Here is a 15,771-nt window from a genome sequence, read left to right as displayed (position 1 = left end):
TGTCAACAGTGGAGACATCTCCAGAAGGCAGGGAGCCAACAAAAGGAGCACCAGTATCAACGGTGGAGACATCTCCAGAAGGCAGGGAGCCAACAAAAGGAGCCCCAGTGGACAGAGCTGGAACACTGTGAGCACAAACCAAAGTTGTATTGAATAATAATCCAAAATATAAAACAAGTAACCACAAGTACATATTTTATGGATAAATTGCTTAATGAATGCATAACTTGTGAGGGTAGACAAGCCTGCTGTGAAGAAACTTGCCAATCCCTTCAGGGTGAACAGGACTTAACCGTTTTCTTCCAGAAAGCATAGTGTGGGGCTGGATGTAGCTCAGTGGAAAACCACTTGCCTTACGTACACAAGGCATCAGGTTAAATCCCCACCATTCTCATGGAAGACAGTGGCTGACCTACCTCGGCCAGAAAGTGAGGGTTACTAACAACAACAGGAAGCCATAGTGAGACTGCACACAGACTGTATCTCCCTATTCTGCCCCGCAGACTCCACAACTCCTGCCTAGCTGTGAGACACTTACAGACTTGTTGCGGCTGGAGACTATTCTACAAAGTCTCTGACCAATGCTCCACCAACTATTCAGGTCATCATCAAAAAGAGGAGATGTTGTTAAAAGAAAAAAATACTGTCATCGTCAATGGAAACTCAGAATGGGTTATATTGTGCCTCCTGGCACGACATTGATACTCTAAACCCCAGGACTTCTACATATGAATTATTGAGAAATAGCATCATTACTGGTGGAATTAATGAAGAGGTCATCCAAGAGCCAGTGGACTTTTTATCCAGGCCAACTGTTATCCTCCTAAGAGCAGAAGAGAAGACACGAATCCACAGGGAGAGAGCACCATGCTGGTACGGACAGAACCCTACAGCTACACATCGGGGAGTGTCAAGGGTTGCCACCAAGATCCCAGGGAGCAGGAACATGTAAGGGAGACCTCAGGACAACACCTCTGGCTTCCTGACCATACCTCAAAGGCTCATCACTTTAAACACTTAGTTTGGGACATTACTATAGGAGACCTCACAAGCAAAGGCTTCCTGTGGGGGATCCCAGAATGGCTGGGGGTGGGGATGGGGGATGGCATCAGGCAAACACTAAGGAGATTCAAGCAAACTATGGACTTGATTGCTATTGATGCATCCATGTCAGTTCATTGATTACGGCAAAAGCAGCGCTCATGTAAACTGCTATAAAGTACCCCTGGAACAGACACAACCAGTGAAGGATATATCGTAACTGTCTACGCCAACATGGCAACCATTGCAAATGAAAACTGGTCTGAAATGGAGACTTTAAAAACTACGTGACTTTAAAAATTATTAGAAGAAACGGGATTTAAAACAGATTCTGATGGGCTCTGGGGCCTAATCCTGGCGCAAACACACCAACTTTTGAGAAACAAGGCTACACACAGGAGTTAAATTGGGAGACTACTGGGTCCTTCTTCTGTCTGGAGTAAGATCTGAGCATTGCTGCTTCTTAGAAGACCCCCAGATGATTTAACAGATGTCCAGTCTGAGAATTGCTGTTCAAGCCATCCTGCCCATATGGCATGCCCCTTCTGGAAGAGTCTGAGAGGTACTGTTTCCCAGACTTCAGCCTTTGACTGGATTTACTTAGCTGATAGGAGACAGGTTGGGTAAGGTGTCCTGGTGTTCTAGCCCATGATCCAGAACTCTCCTGTGACTCTGTAGCAATACCATCGCTAGGACATTCTGCTTTAGTGTTTGCCTAAACAGAACTCCTTCACTTCCAAGTAATAAGCCCAGGGAAGCAAAGCACCCCAGAAACTGGGAGCAGCTTATTGGGGAGCAGGAAGATGAAATGGCCCTGCGTATCTAAGGGAAGTCGAGTGACATGGTTTCCCTGGAGAGACAGACAGTTCGAGAAAAGAACAACACACCATCTGGGGGCATTGGAGGCTACAGGGTTCTGAACAGTCCTAGAATCCTTGGGTTGGAGGATGGGGAAACTTGAGATGTGTGATTGGTTTATCTTTCAATTGAGATGTCGAGAGTGAACTCGGGGAGACCCAAGATGGCTTCAGGACATTAGGCAAGAGACCTAGTGTTCCTCAGAGAGGCTGAGCCCATGGGGAGGAGAGCTCTGTAAATCTAGAACTCTGAAAATCTAAGACCAGGCCTGAAGAAAACGTCTTTAGAGCTCATCTTCCCCTCTGTGAATCCTTAGGAGAGCATTAGCAAAAGTAGAAATGGAACACAAACAGAAACACAAAGGGAGTGATGTTTTTCCAGGTCCCTGGTCTTTCTCTGCCTGCTGGCAACATGCTAGGAAGGAAGTATGGGTTACTCTGAGCTTGAGACATTGAGACAGGGAGACAAACAGGGCCTTCGAAGTGCTCGCCTGCATCTGGTACACATTGGTTCTTTCTTTTTCCCCCAAAGAGATCAAGAAAATGTCACTTGGATGCAAAAACACAGCCTCAATTCCCAGCAATGAGCTTCTGCTCAGAGAGACGAAGAGCCAGGACCTTTTCAACATCACAGCAGGATCAAACAGCCTCCAAGAAAGTCCCCAGAGGAATGGGGACAAAGCAATGTCACGACAAAGAGAAGGTGTGTCTAGTCCAAGTGGTGCCCAGGGCATACACGCACAATGAACAACAAACAGGTCAGAACAGGCAGGAATGCCCCTCATCGGCAGCTTCTGCTAAGTCCTGTGGTGTCCCCTACAAAGTGAGATGTCTCTATGGCATGAATATGGGTGGAACCCCCTGTGTATATGTCAAGGGGTGGCTGGCATAAGGCCTGAATGAACACTGGAGGTTTTTGAAGATCTCCACATGGTTCTAATGAACATTGTTTGAGAGCCACTGTTCTAGACTGTTCTGCCAGGACACAGCCTCTGAAGAATGTGGGAGCCTGTTTTTCTCAGACTTATGACTTGGATTTAGGTCACTCAGTAAGAAAAAGAGACAGGAAGAGATACCAGGGTAGCGCTGTTCAGAGGTGGGAGAATTTTTAGGTAGGGCTTAATGAGAAGATGCTTTGGTCAGTGGGGCTGTGCCCTTAAAAGTTTGTGGTGAATCATTTGCTCCCTCTCTCTGCCTGCTTCTTCCCTTAAAATATTAATTCTTAGTCTAAACCCACTCTCTACCATTGCCATCCACTGCCTTCATGAGAACTGGGCCTAAAGAAACTGTATGCCCTTGATCCTCTAAGAACCCTTAGCCAAAGCAGGTTTCTCTTTTCTTAAGTATCCTGCACCAGGTGTTTTGTTACAGTAACACACCGATGATTGAGGCAGAGGTCATGACCTTCCAGTCTGTAGTAATAAACCAGAGCAAATCCCGGGGAACTCAGCTTCCATATAGACACAGCCCAGGCCCAAGGTCTCAGAAGCTGCTGGCCCAGTTAGAAAATGAGGGCTTTTATCTTCCCTTGGGTTGTTTATGTGACATTATCTTTTCCAACTCCTACAGCTATGTGGTTTGTTTAAACTGTGCCCATTAAATGCCATACGTGCCCACGACAACTGAATCTGTTCCTCTAAACAGCTCCGCAGTGGCTCTGTTTTGGTGTGACCCTGTGTGTTCCTAATTGGCAGTCTAGGCCTCCCACGAAGTCGGTTGTATTCAGTGCATTTTAAATTATGAAATACTTCAAACACTCTGGAAAAAAATAGACACAAATCCATGTCCTGCTCAGACATGGTGAAGCAGCACTCTGAGGAATCCCGACAGGATTCCAGCTGGAGCCCTGACATGGTGTCAGGAGGGGAGGGTGGTGGCTTGGGCTTCTGAAGAGAGTTCTGACACGCACTGTGACGCCCTCGAGCCCAGTCTTCACTCTGTTTCTAAACCCCAAATCTCTATCACTTCTGTTCTCTGGGCCTCCATGTTCACAGTCTCCCCCCGTGACTTTCCCTTGCCTTTTCAGCCTCTTCCTGTGGAGAGCCCCGAGTTCCGGTCTTCAAGACCCTTCTCTTCTGCTGCCATTCCTGGATAGTGTCACTTGGTCTCTGGACAGTTAGTGTCCTCTAAACACAGATGACTCCCTATTTTTCTCAAACTTGGGCCTTCCTTCTAATCTATGGATATCTTGCCATTTCTTCCTTCCTTCCTTCCTTCCTTCCTTCCTTCCTTTCTACCTTCCTTCCTTTCTACCTTCCTTCCTTCCTTCCTTTCTACCTTCCTTCCTTCCTTCCTTCCTTTCTACCTTCCTTCCTTCTCTCTTCCTTTTTTTGCTTATTTGTTTTGTGTTTGAGACAGAGTTTCTCAATGCAACAGTTCTGACTGTCCTGGAACTCACTTTGTAGACCAGGCTGGCCTCAAACTCACAGAGATCCACCTGCCTCTGCCTCCCGAGTGCTGGGTATAAAGGCATGTGCCACCACACCCGGCCCTCGCCATTTCTTATATTCAGTGTCCAAAAGAATGTCTAAAGAAAATCTGAAGCATCTCATCCCAAACCATTTCCCAGATATTGCCCCCTAAATCATTCTTTGTGGTAGTCCCCATCTTAGGAAGTGATGGCCCCTTTCTTCCAGTGACTTAGGTCAACCCCTAGGACCTTACACCTCCCCCTCTTACACAGCTCCCTGAGTCCTGAGAAGGTCCTCTTCACACACTTGCTGCCGCCCCGGCTCCAGCCTCCACTCTACAAGAGGCCCCATTGCCTCCTGCAGGCGCACCGTCAACAATCTTCCTTTTTTCAGTCCTGTCCCTCAGCAACCTATTAGCACAGTGTCAGTAAATTCAATGACCAACATCTCTCATACTCTCTGGCCTTTAAATACTTGCTTCTTAGTTGGGGCTATTTGTGGAGGCTTAGGGGATGTGGCCTTGCTGGAGGAAGTGTGTAACTTAAAGGGGACTTTAAAAGTTTAAAAGCTTCATGTCGTTTAGGGTTCACTCTCTCTGTTTCCGGTGGTTTGATGAGAGCTCTCGACTGCTCTGTTTGTGCTGACTGCTTGCTGCCGCACTTCACTGCTTGGTGGTGATGAACTCTTATCCCTCTGGAACTAGGAACCCAAAGTAAACCCTTCCTTTTTTAAGTTGCCATGGTTTCATCACAACAATACAGAAGCAGCTAATACAGAAGCGGCTAATACAGAAGCTGATGCTGGGAGTGGGTTAGGGCTGTGACAGATCTGACCGTGTTGGGTTTTGAAGGAATGAAGAAAGAAGGCTCTGGGAGTTTGGACTAGAAAAGTGGTTGAACATTGTAGAAGAGGCTTATTGAGAGATCTTCGCAGTAGCTTGGGAGATAGTAGTGCAGAAGGCCTAGATGAGGAAACTTCAGGGAACAATATTAGCTCCTGGGCTGAAGGCCATTCTTGTGATCTTTCGAGAAAGAATGTGACTGTTTTCTGTCCTTATCCTAAGAACTTGCCTAAGGCTAAATTTAAAAAATTTTAAAAATAAGGATAAAGTAATGGACTAATTTTTTTGGCAGAGGAGATTTTAAAACAGCCTAATATTGACCCTGCCACATGGTCTACTAGTGGTCACTCTTATGCAGAACTTAATGTTACATACAGTCAAAGCTTTTAGTGAAAGAGATAAGCTTGTTGCCATTAAGAAGGTGCCAAAGCTGCTGTGGAGTGAAGGGAAGGGTGCCAATAAGGCAAGACCCTGTCCAGCTGAGTTCCCACTTTGTGAACGGAAAATACCTAAGAGCAGTTCTGGAAAGGAACTGCAAGTGCTTCTGGAAAGGAAGAGCAAACAAAAGCCACAGCAAACGGGAGTCAGGCGGAGAGCAAAGTTGGCAGTGTTGTCCACCTGGCACTGGCGTTAGAGTCGTGAAGAATATCAGAGTAAAGGGGTCGTGGATTCTTCCCCTGCAGACTCAGAGAGCCACTGAGCCTAGACATGGGCAGGGGTGTTCCCGCGTGGAGGCCCCAGAAGCCATGTTGTTTAACTGTGGAAGTAAAGTTAGGGCTACCCTGGAGACAGCAAGATGCTGGAGATGCCAAAGAGTCGTGAGTTATCTGCCAAGGGGGGCTGCACACAGGGAGCGATACCAGCCCAAAAGACAGAAGCAGGTTTCAGGCAGCGAAGTTGGAAGGACAGAGCAGCTAAGTCCTCTGATATCAGACAGGCAGCTATAAAATTTAGAGTTTACTCTGCTGGGTTTTGGTCTTGCTTTGATTGAGTATTTATTCAGTACGCCCTCATTTCTTCCTTTCTGGAATGGTAATAGATATTCTGTGACATTATATTTTGGAAGTGCAAATTTTGCTTTTTGATTTTACAGGGGATTACAATTAAGAGATTGCCTTTAATTTCAGAAGAGACCCTGGACTTTGGTATTTTAAACAGTGTCGTGACTAAAAGACCATGGATTTTAGAAGTTTGGCTAAATTCATTTTGTATTACAGTATGGCTACAATCACACTGGCTGGAGTGGTTGGAATGAGAAGGGCCCCATAGTCTTCGGCATTTGAATATTTGGTTTCCAGTTGGTACTTCCTGGTGACATTTAGGAAGTGTGGCCTTGCTGGAAAAGCCATATCTGGTGGTGGACTTTGAGAGTTTAAAGACTCAGGCCATTTCGAGTTGACACCCTCTGTTTTCTGCTTGGAACTTGAGATGTGCATTCTCAGCTGTTCCTGCTGTGAATGCCTGGTACCTGCTCTCCTGCTTCTCCACCGCGATGGTGACAGCCCCATTCTTCTGGAACCGGAAGCCCTCGATCAACCCTTTCTTCTGCAAGTTTCCTCCATCATGCTGTTTTATCACAGCAATAGAAAAGTAACTAACACCTCCATTGCTCAACCCCAATGGCTTCCTGTCTAATTCATGTTAAAAACCAACATGACCTGTCAACAGTGACTTGGGTATGTGATCTGTGGTTTATTTATGCAGAATTCCACTTCCAGTTCTTTTACATTTCAGGCACAGTGAACACTTCCGGTTGCTCCTAGTTCAAGGCCTTGACACAAGCCACTCTTCTTAGTTCCTTCCATTTTTCTCTCAGATGTTGCTTTACTATTGAGAATCCCACAAGCTGTCTAACCTACATATATAACTCCATCCCCTTCTCTTTCTGTTCATACTCCTTAATTTATCCTTCTCCTTTTAAAACACGATTTAATATGCCATCAGTTTTATTACTAGTCTGCTATCAGCAGGGGCTAGTTAGTCTCTTAGTCCTCTGATATGTGCTGCGTGCCCGGAACAATGTGCAGCTCATTAAAATATGCACACAATAGACATTTGCAGAGTGAATAAATCCTGCATATAACAAGTATCTTATTACATCTGGAACTACTTCTACATCTGCCGAAAAGCCAAAGTAAAGAACGGTCAGGCTTATTTTTAAAATGAGGCGATAAAACTGCCACTCTGCCAAACCAGCATACCTCCTCACTTCATTCTAAATGCTTATCCTCCTTCCCTCAGACAAGGGCCGCTCTCGCCCCTCATCAGAGAAGTTCCCTTTTTCAGCAGACAGAGACCATTGCAGAAATCCACAAGTGATCAAATCGCAGAGAACAACTAACCAGGGGATGCCCAGCTCCAGCTGATCCATCTGCAGCACAGTCACTGACCCAAGGTTTGGGTACTACTGCGGAAGAGGCAGTACAAAACCGCAGAAGAGAAGCATGCCTGCTGGGAGTCAGCATCTTCTGTGTAAGAAAGAAATGCCGCACCCACGAAATCTCAGCAATGTGGTCACCTGCACAAGACAATGACAACACTGCTGGACAAGGCAACATAGGGGTGGGAAATCTCACAGGTTCCTTCCCCTGCATGAAGAGCTCTAGACGATCAATGGTTGTTGAGAGAGGGAGAACCATTCTTCTCCAGGAATGAGCTCCCTAAAAGGTCATCCATTCGCCAGCAGCCCTAATCAAATACACATATGAGCCGCATTAAATGGACTCAGCAAGCTATATTTACATATACATATGTGTGTATAACAATAATTGAATAAGAGAGGGAGAACTTGAGAGGAAGTGGGGAGGACATGACCGGTGTGTTGGGAGGTGTTAGGAATAGGAGGAGGGTGGAAATGATATAAATACAGCATTGTCTATAAAATTCTGAATTGTTTTTAATGGCCTAAATAAAAAAAGAAATGAGAGAATAAAACACAAGCTGAAACTTCATCATTACCATCTGGGTCTTTATTTTATTTATTTTTGCTTTTATCGAGAAAGGGTTTCCCTGGCTGTCCTGGGACTCACTTTCTAGACCAGCCTGGCCTTGGACTCACTGAGATCCACCTGCCTCTGCTTCCCAAGTTCTTGGAGTAAAGGCATCCATCATCACCACCTGGTCCAGCACCCGTGTCTTTGCCCAAGGCCAGGTCTTTCAAAGTAACTGCCTTTCAAAATAAGCATCCTTAGAGAAAGGCAAGACAATTAGATGGATGTAAGTTTGTTTCAAAAGAATAAAGAGAAGGAAGATGCTAAGAATTTATCAGGTAAGAAGGGCAAACTCCAAGCTGTCAAAGGTAGGTGGAAATTTTGGGGGTATATAGACCATTGGAAGGATCAGTGTCAAGAAGTCCCTGAAAATGACCAAAGTCAGAGATAGCTGAACAGGATGGAAGCAAGGTCAACATGTGGAGGACCCTTCTGCTGCTCTGCCTTTTGCTCTACAAACCCAGAAACAGAGACTTTGTGCAGGAGAAACCCAGGTCAACTGAGGCCAGTAATGGTGAGCCAGCACTAGAACAAAGGTGTCTGACTCTCAGGCCAGGGAGATCTCTGCACCCGAGACACACATCCACCTGCCTTCTCAGGGAAACTCAGACAGCCTTCATTTCCCTAGCACATTCATGCCAGAACCCAAACAGCGCCAGAAATGACTCCAAAGGAAATTCCTTCCCTGGGAGTCCTGCAGAGAGACAGAAGGAGACTTGGAAAAGAATTAAATTCTTCCTGGGGTATTGTAGCCAGTAGGAATGATGCCCAAAAACCACTGGTGTTTTCGGTTTAAGATTTTTAAAATAGCCGTCTTTGAAGAATGACGTGTGGTCACCAGGCTCCTGGAAACGTGAAGTCACTGCTGTGACATAAATAGAAAGGCGAGAAAAGAAATCTCTGTGGACCGCATGAAAAGAAGCCAGCTCTTCGCCTGGGCCGGGAAACTCATCCTTTTCCTCAAGGCTTGGCCAGCAGCATTTTACTGAAGTCTCAGGGCAGAAAGAGTCTGTCGGTCTTCAAAGGAGAAGAGGCTAATTAAAAGGAGAAAGGTATGAGCCTTCGGGAAGCGTGTGCTGTGTGGTAGGTGTGGCCCCAAAGAGTCCTGTATGTTATAACATTATCCCCATTTTGATGGATCTGAAGGCCCATGCTTCCTGATCTTTTTTGAACCCTTGATGCACTGTGCTAGTCAGGATCTTGATTTGTCCAGGCTCCAGGTCCTGATCTTTAAGATACAGGTCCTGTAGCTTTATTTTACAGGTGCCTTAATTGTCTTCCTGTTAAGTTTCTTGGTTCTTGGGATTTAGGCGATTTCTCCAGAAGGCTAATGCCCTGTCTCAGTGGGTTTGGGGGGCACAATCAAAGCAGTACTTCTTGCTGACCCTGCACCAAGGATTCCAGCCCCCCCCCCCCCGCCAGCTACATGTGGTGCCTGTAGGTCTCTTGGTGTAAAGATCAAAATCAGTGTGCAGACACTCGAGCGGGAGAAGGGCCAGGTTTCTGGAATGCCCCCTGAGGAGTGTATTTATAACACAGAGTACATCTAACAAGTTCATCATGTTGCTGTGTGGCATGTGGACCCATCCTAGAGAATTCTGCAAGGACAAAGAGGCCACAAGCAAGCCTGGAATTCCCTATCCGTCACAAGTATAGAAGACAACAGGAAAGACAGGTGAGGGCAGATTAAGAAAACCAGAAGCGTGCCCCTGGCGTGGCAGGAAGAGCTCTGGGAAAGTTGCAGGCTGAATCTACAGGTAAGGGTTGGGATCTGTTGTACAATAGTTTTGTTAAATATTTTCTTTCTAAGTTGAGGCCGCTCAAAACTCTGGAAATAAACGAAACATACAAGCTTGGAAAGTAGACAAAGCTCACAAACCTCAGGAAAATTCTAAAACTCCCAAGATGCACAAGGCTCCTCCCCAAGGAGACAATGGCTGGGGAGAGGTCCACCTGCCAAAGGGCCTCTTGACAGTGCAGGGAGCTCCAGGGTCACCACTTTTGAGAGTTCTCACCTGCACTTGGATGAGGACAGACTCTCAGTATTGCAGTTGTCCTCAAGATCCCCATATTTCTGTAAGTAACCCCAATATACTTAGCACTAAGCTAGTCCTGGGCAGACTTATTTCTTTGTTCTGTCATCAGAGCCTTACCTGGGGTGAACAGATATTTGTCTGTGTGTCTCTCTCCAGGAAAAGACACAGCAGGCTCCTTGCTCTGCATCTCCTCACCTGTTGGGGACAAGACACTGCTACACTCTGATCATATTTTTTCATCTGGGTGATAAAGTGATTGAGTCTCTAATGGGTCTTCCAGCTCTGGTATCCGTGGCTTTGCAAATGCGGTTCTAAATGTAGAAGGCATGCAGATCCTTGTGCTCACAGAGGAGCACTAGGGGAAAGAGGAATGTTAAACACACAGGACTGTCTCTTTAAAAGGAGAAGCATATAACCTATATCCCACCAGAAGGCTGGGAAAGGATGTAGGAAATAACCTGGTGACCTTTGCTCTATTGTATGGCCAAGACCACACCAGATCCTCCCCTACATTCTTATCCTAAGGTTGTTTACTCAATTGGTCTATAGAACCAATCTTTACAGAAGAAATCCCATGTACTTTACAAAGAATTTCAAAGTAGTCATGTCTTAAGCTTGGTTGTGCACTTGGGATTGAGTTAATAATCACCAGGAAACTTTTTTTTCCAAATTGTGCTAAGCTTAAGTAGGCCTAAAATAAACTACGAGGGGTCAGACTCTGGAAGTTTGACCCCGTTAGCTAATGAGTTGTGTTGAACCAAACTGCCCTCTTGCCTCTCAGGGATCATTGTTCTGTTTGCCATGGTGTTTGCAGAGATTCCCCTCACCTAAATAGCCTTAGAGTTATAAAGAGGGCCTATGAGAGCCAAAACAGAGGGGGCAACAAGCATTCTCAGCAGAAACACTGGGTTTATCCTCACATTAATGAAATGGAAAGGAAGTAACTTAGAGACTATTGGAATTCACCTGATGGAGAAAAAAGAGGAAGAGATGGAGCCATGAGAAGAAACGTTCCCACCATCTGTGCAGAGGCTGGGTCCATGGCACTGTCCCCACCATGCTGTGCAGAGACTGGGTCTATGGCAGTGTCCCCACCATGTCGTGCAGAGACTGGGTCTATGGCAGTGTCCCCACCATGCTGTGCAGAGACTGGGTCTATGGCAGTGTCCCCACCATGCTGTGCAGAGGCTGGGTCTATGACAGTGTCCCCACCACGCTGTGCAGAGGCTGGGTCTATGACAGTGTCCCCACTGTCCTGTGCAGAGGCTGGGTCTATGACAGTGTCCCCACCACCCTGTGCAGAGGCTGGGTCTATGACAGTGTCCCCACCACCCTGTGCAGAGGCTGGGTCTATGACAGTGTCCCCACCACCCTGTGCAGAGGCTGGGTCTATGACAGTGTCCCCACCATGCTGTGCAGAGGCTGGGTCTATGGCAGTGTCCCCACTGTCCTGTGCAGGGGCTGGGTCCATGACAGTGTCCCCACCGTCCTGTGCAGGGTCTGGGTCCATGGCAGTGTCCCCACCGCCCTGTGCAGAGGCTGGGTCCATGACAGTGTCCCCACTGTCCTGTGCAGGGGCTGGGTCCATGACAGTGTCCCCACCGTCCTGTGCAGGGGCTGGGTCCATGGCAGTGTCCCCACCGTCCTGTGCAGGGGCTGGGTCTATGGCAGTGTCCCCACCGTCCTGTGCAGGGGCTGGGTCCATGGCAGTGTCCCCACCGCCCTGTGCAGAGGCTGGGTCCATGACAGTGTCCCCACTGTCCTGTGCAGAGGCTGGGTCCATGGCAGTGTCCCCACTGTCCTGTGCAGAGGCTGGGTCCATGGCAGTGTCCCCACCATGCTGTGCAGAGGCTGGGTCCATGACAGTGTCCCCACTACCCTGTGCAGAGGCTGGGTCCATGACACTGTCCCCACCGCCCTGTGCAGAGACTGGGTCCATGACACTGTCCCCACCGCCCTGTGCAGAGGCTGGGTCTATGGCAGTGTCCCCACCATGCTGTGCAGGGGCTGGGTCCATGGCACTGTCCCCACCGCCCTGTGCAGAGGCTGGGTCCAATAAGCCAAGAACAAGAGAAGCCCTTAAAGTCATTACAGAAAAAATGGTATACTAGGAAGCGCCAAGCCTGTGTTCCCCCACAGAAACATAAAATTATACAAAGATGACTAAGATCTTTCAGGATTATTATATAACTCTAGAGATCAGTCAAACACATGGAACCACTAGAAATTTTTTTTTCTCACCTCAGTTCATGCCTCTCCCAGACGAAGTGAAAGGGACCATATTCTCAAAGTCCAGACTTTATTTGCAATGCTCCCATCAGTCCTGGAGCTGCCAAGAGGACTGGCCTCTGTCTTGCTAGGGTCTCAGCAGGGGGACTGCTCTTAAGTCTGAAAAGAAACCAGACACCTCCAGATACTTAGAACAAAACATATCTGATGGAACCACATAACAGAACAGCCAAGACTTAAACACGTTGGGAAGTGAAGAGATTCAACATCTGCTGTGTATTGGAACGACCAGAAAGGCCATGAGCCCAGGCAAACAATGCCCAGGGAAGGCTCAGGGAGACTCAGCTTTTGCTTCTCACTGCTCACTTAGGGGAAAACTTCTGTGGCCCAAAGCTAGTCTGCAAAGGCTGCGAGAGTTGACTATTTTTCAAAATGCTGTTCTTTACTTTGTTTAGTTAGTTAGCTAGCTCGTTAGCTGGTTGGTTAGTTGGTTAGTGGGTATGTGGGTATATGTTAAGGTGTACACATATGCCACGGTGCATCTGTGGAGGTCTATTCTACTTATCTCTCTATGGCTATGGAAAACACCGTGCCCAAAAGCAACTTGCGGGTTGAGGTGGCTTATTCATCCCAGGCCACAGACCATCACTGAGGAACTCTAGCAGGAGCAGAAGCAGAGGTCATGAAGGAACGCTGCTGCTTACTGGCTTGCTCTCCATGGGTCACTCACAACCACCTGCACGGGGACAGCATCACCCACATTGGGCTAGGCCCTCCCTCATTAACCGTCAATCAAGAAAACGCCCCATAGACTTACTTCCAGGCCAATCTGATGAAGGCATTTTCTTCCCTGAGGTTTCATCTTTCCAGCAGACCCTAACTTGTATCAAATAAATAAAAAGGACTAACCAGCACAAAGTCAGAGGTCAGGTCACTCCTCTGCCACTTGAGTTCTGGCACTCAAACTCAGGGGGCAGGCCCATTCACCCACTGAGTTGTTTTGCCAGCCATAAATGCTCCATTTTACACAAAGGACACCACCGAAAGAACCAAAGAAAGGATACAAGCTTACATCTGTACATCACAACTCACAGTAGTGCTATTCATGATAACAAAAGACAGAAGCAAGGCATTATCCTTCCAGGAATAAATGGATAATCAAAACTGTGGTGTGGCCCTGGGCACCTGGACTTGAGTCTTCTCTGCTCTCTCCCTGGATTTTTCACCCCGTTTCCCTCACTTGCCCTGTGCCACCCAGCCAGGGCCAGTCTCTTCTCCTTCCTTTCATGACGAAATGTTTCAGGAATTTGACACTCAGTTTGCTAAAGACTGCTTTCCACCCCACAGCTCTACAGACCCAGTTCACGAGCACCCATCTTATGGCTACACATAACACAATCTTCTAAGCCTTGCTTTTGTAACCCTGCAAAGAGTTCAGCACTAAGAACCAACTCTGGTCATCAGTTTCCCAGATACATGGTTCTTGTTTCGCCTTATCTTTCCTCATTCCTTCTTTCTGTTCTCTAGAGGTTTCCTGCTTCTGTCTGAGTCCTGGATGTGGTTGCTCTGTGGGTCCCCTCTCTAGTGGGTGCTCTGTGAGTCCCCTCTCTAGTGGGTGTTCTGTGGGTCCCCTCTCTAGTGGGTGCTCTGTGGGTCCCCTCTCTAGTGGGTGCTCTGTGGGTCCCCTCTCTAGTGGGTGCTCTGTGGGTCCCCTCTCTAGTGGATACTTGGCAGGGTCGCTTCTTGTGTTTCCTCCTGTTTTCCTCTCTCTCATTTGTCTGTGTCTCCTGGCTGATCTCACCTCTCCTAAAATCTTCATTTCCTTCGGGAAACCTGTGTGGTGAGACCTGCACATGCCTGGGCTCTAACACTGATGTTTCTCGTGTTTTCCACCTTCATCGGACAGTTTCACACACACTTTAGGGTCAACAGATCCTAATTTACAAATTCGTTTCCCTTTCTGGAAGTCTGTGAAATTTAGCATCTGAACCACTTTAAGTTGTACAGTGTAGTGGTGTTAAGTGCAGTGATGTTTCTGTGTAATCCTCATCCCTCTCTATTCCTAGAACTTTCCAATTATCCCAAACTGAAACTCTGTTCTCAATAAATGCTCTTTGCTCTAGCCCTTTTTCAGACATGATACAGCATTCCCCAGGGGGAAAGCCTGGTGCCCTGGTGCCCTCTTGTGATTGACAGAGGCAGCAGCTGATCTAAGGATAAAGGGGAATGTGTTCAGAAAATATGGGAGGGGTGTTCATCAAATTAAACACACACACACACACACACACACACACACACGGTGCTGCACATGTGACTAAAAGGAACTTGAAACCCTGCTGGGAGGTCACCACTGGAATGAATATGCTCCCTTTTCCAGGTTTTGGGTTGTTTTGTTTTGTTTTAATCACTTTGGCTGTCACTGGATTTCCAAGCACTGCCTGTTCACGTAACCCTCGGTTGAAAGACAAAGATACAAACGACCCTTTCACAGGGGTTACCCATCAGATATTGCGCATGCCAGATACTTACATGACAATTTCATAACAGTAGCAAAATTACAGTTAGGAAGCAGGTTGGGGGGGGGTCACCGCAACATGAGGTGCAGAATGAAAGGATTCCAGAAAGCTGAAGACCCCTGAACCAGAACAAGCTGTTTACTGATGCTGTTCTTCTCACTTATATGGGGCCAAGTGACCAGGGATTCAATCCTCTGAAACTGTAAGGAAAAACAGATAGTTTCTCCCTTAGGGTTTTCTCTGAGACAGTCTGATCGTGGTGTTAAGAAAGGAACTAACAGAGAAGCAGATGCAGGACTGAGATCACATGACCACACATGACCCCGTGGTGTGGGATTAAGCCTTTGGAATTCTTGTTTGAAGAGTTTAAAGAAGCAAATCAGAAAGGGCTTCAAATTCTGCTGAGCAAACTTACTAGGTGATTCCGGTCAGCATCCAGGTGACCAAAGAGTCACTGGGAAGTGGACAGTAAAGGCCACATAAAGTTACATATTGAAGGAGGACCCTGTTGAAAATTTGACTAGAGGCCATTCACGTTACATTTGGGGCTAAAAACGGATGGGTGGTCTAGTGTGGTAGTTCGCATGTAATTGGCCCCATAATCTCAGAGGGAGTGGCACTATTAAGAGGTGCAGCTTTGTTGGGATGGGTGTGGCCTTGTTAGAGGAAGTGTGTCACTGTGGGGCGGACTTTGAGGTCTCCTCTGCTCAGGATGCTTCCTGGTTGCCTCAGTCAACTTCCTGCTGCCTGCCAGAGGTAGGACTCTCAGCTACTCCCCCAGCACCGTGTCTGACTGAATGCCACCATGCTCCCCACCATGATGATAATGGACTAAACCTCTGAAACTGTA

The sequence above is a fragment of the Microtus oregoni genome, unplaced genomic scaffold, assembly GCF_018167655.1.
Source record: "Microtus oregoni isolate MIOR12 unplaced genomic scaffold, Mior012 000029F_ref0000214, whole genome shotgun sequence".
Taxonomy (NCBI): domain Eukaryota; kingdom Metazoa; phylum Chordata; class Mammalia; order Rodentia; family Cricetidae; genus Microtus; species Microtus oregoni.
This window is presented reverse-complemented; position numbering follows the sequence as displayed.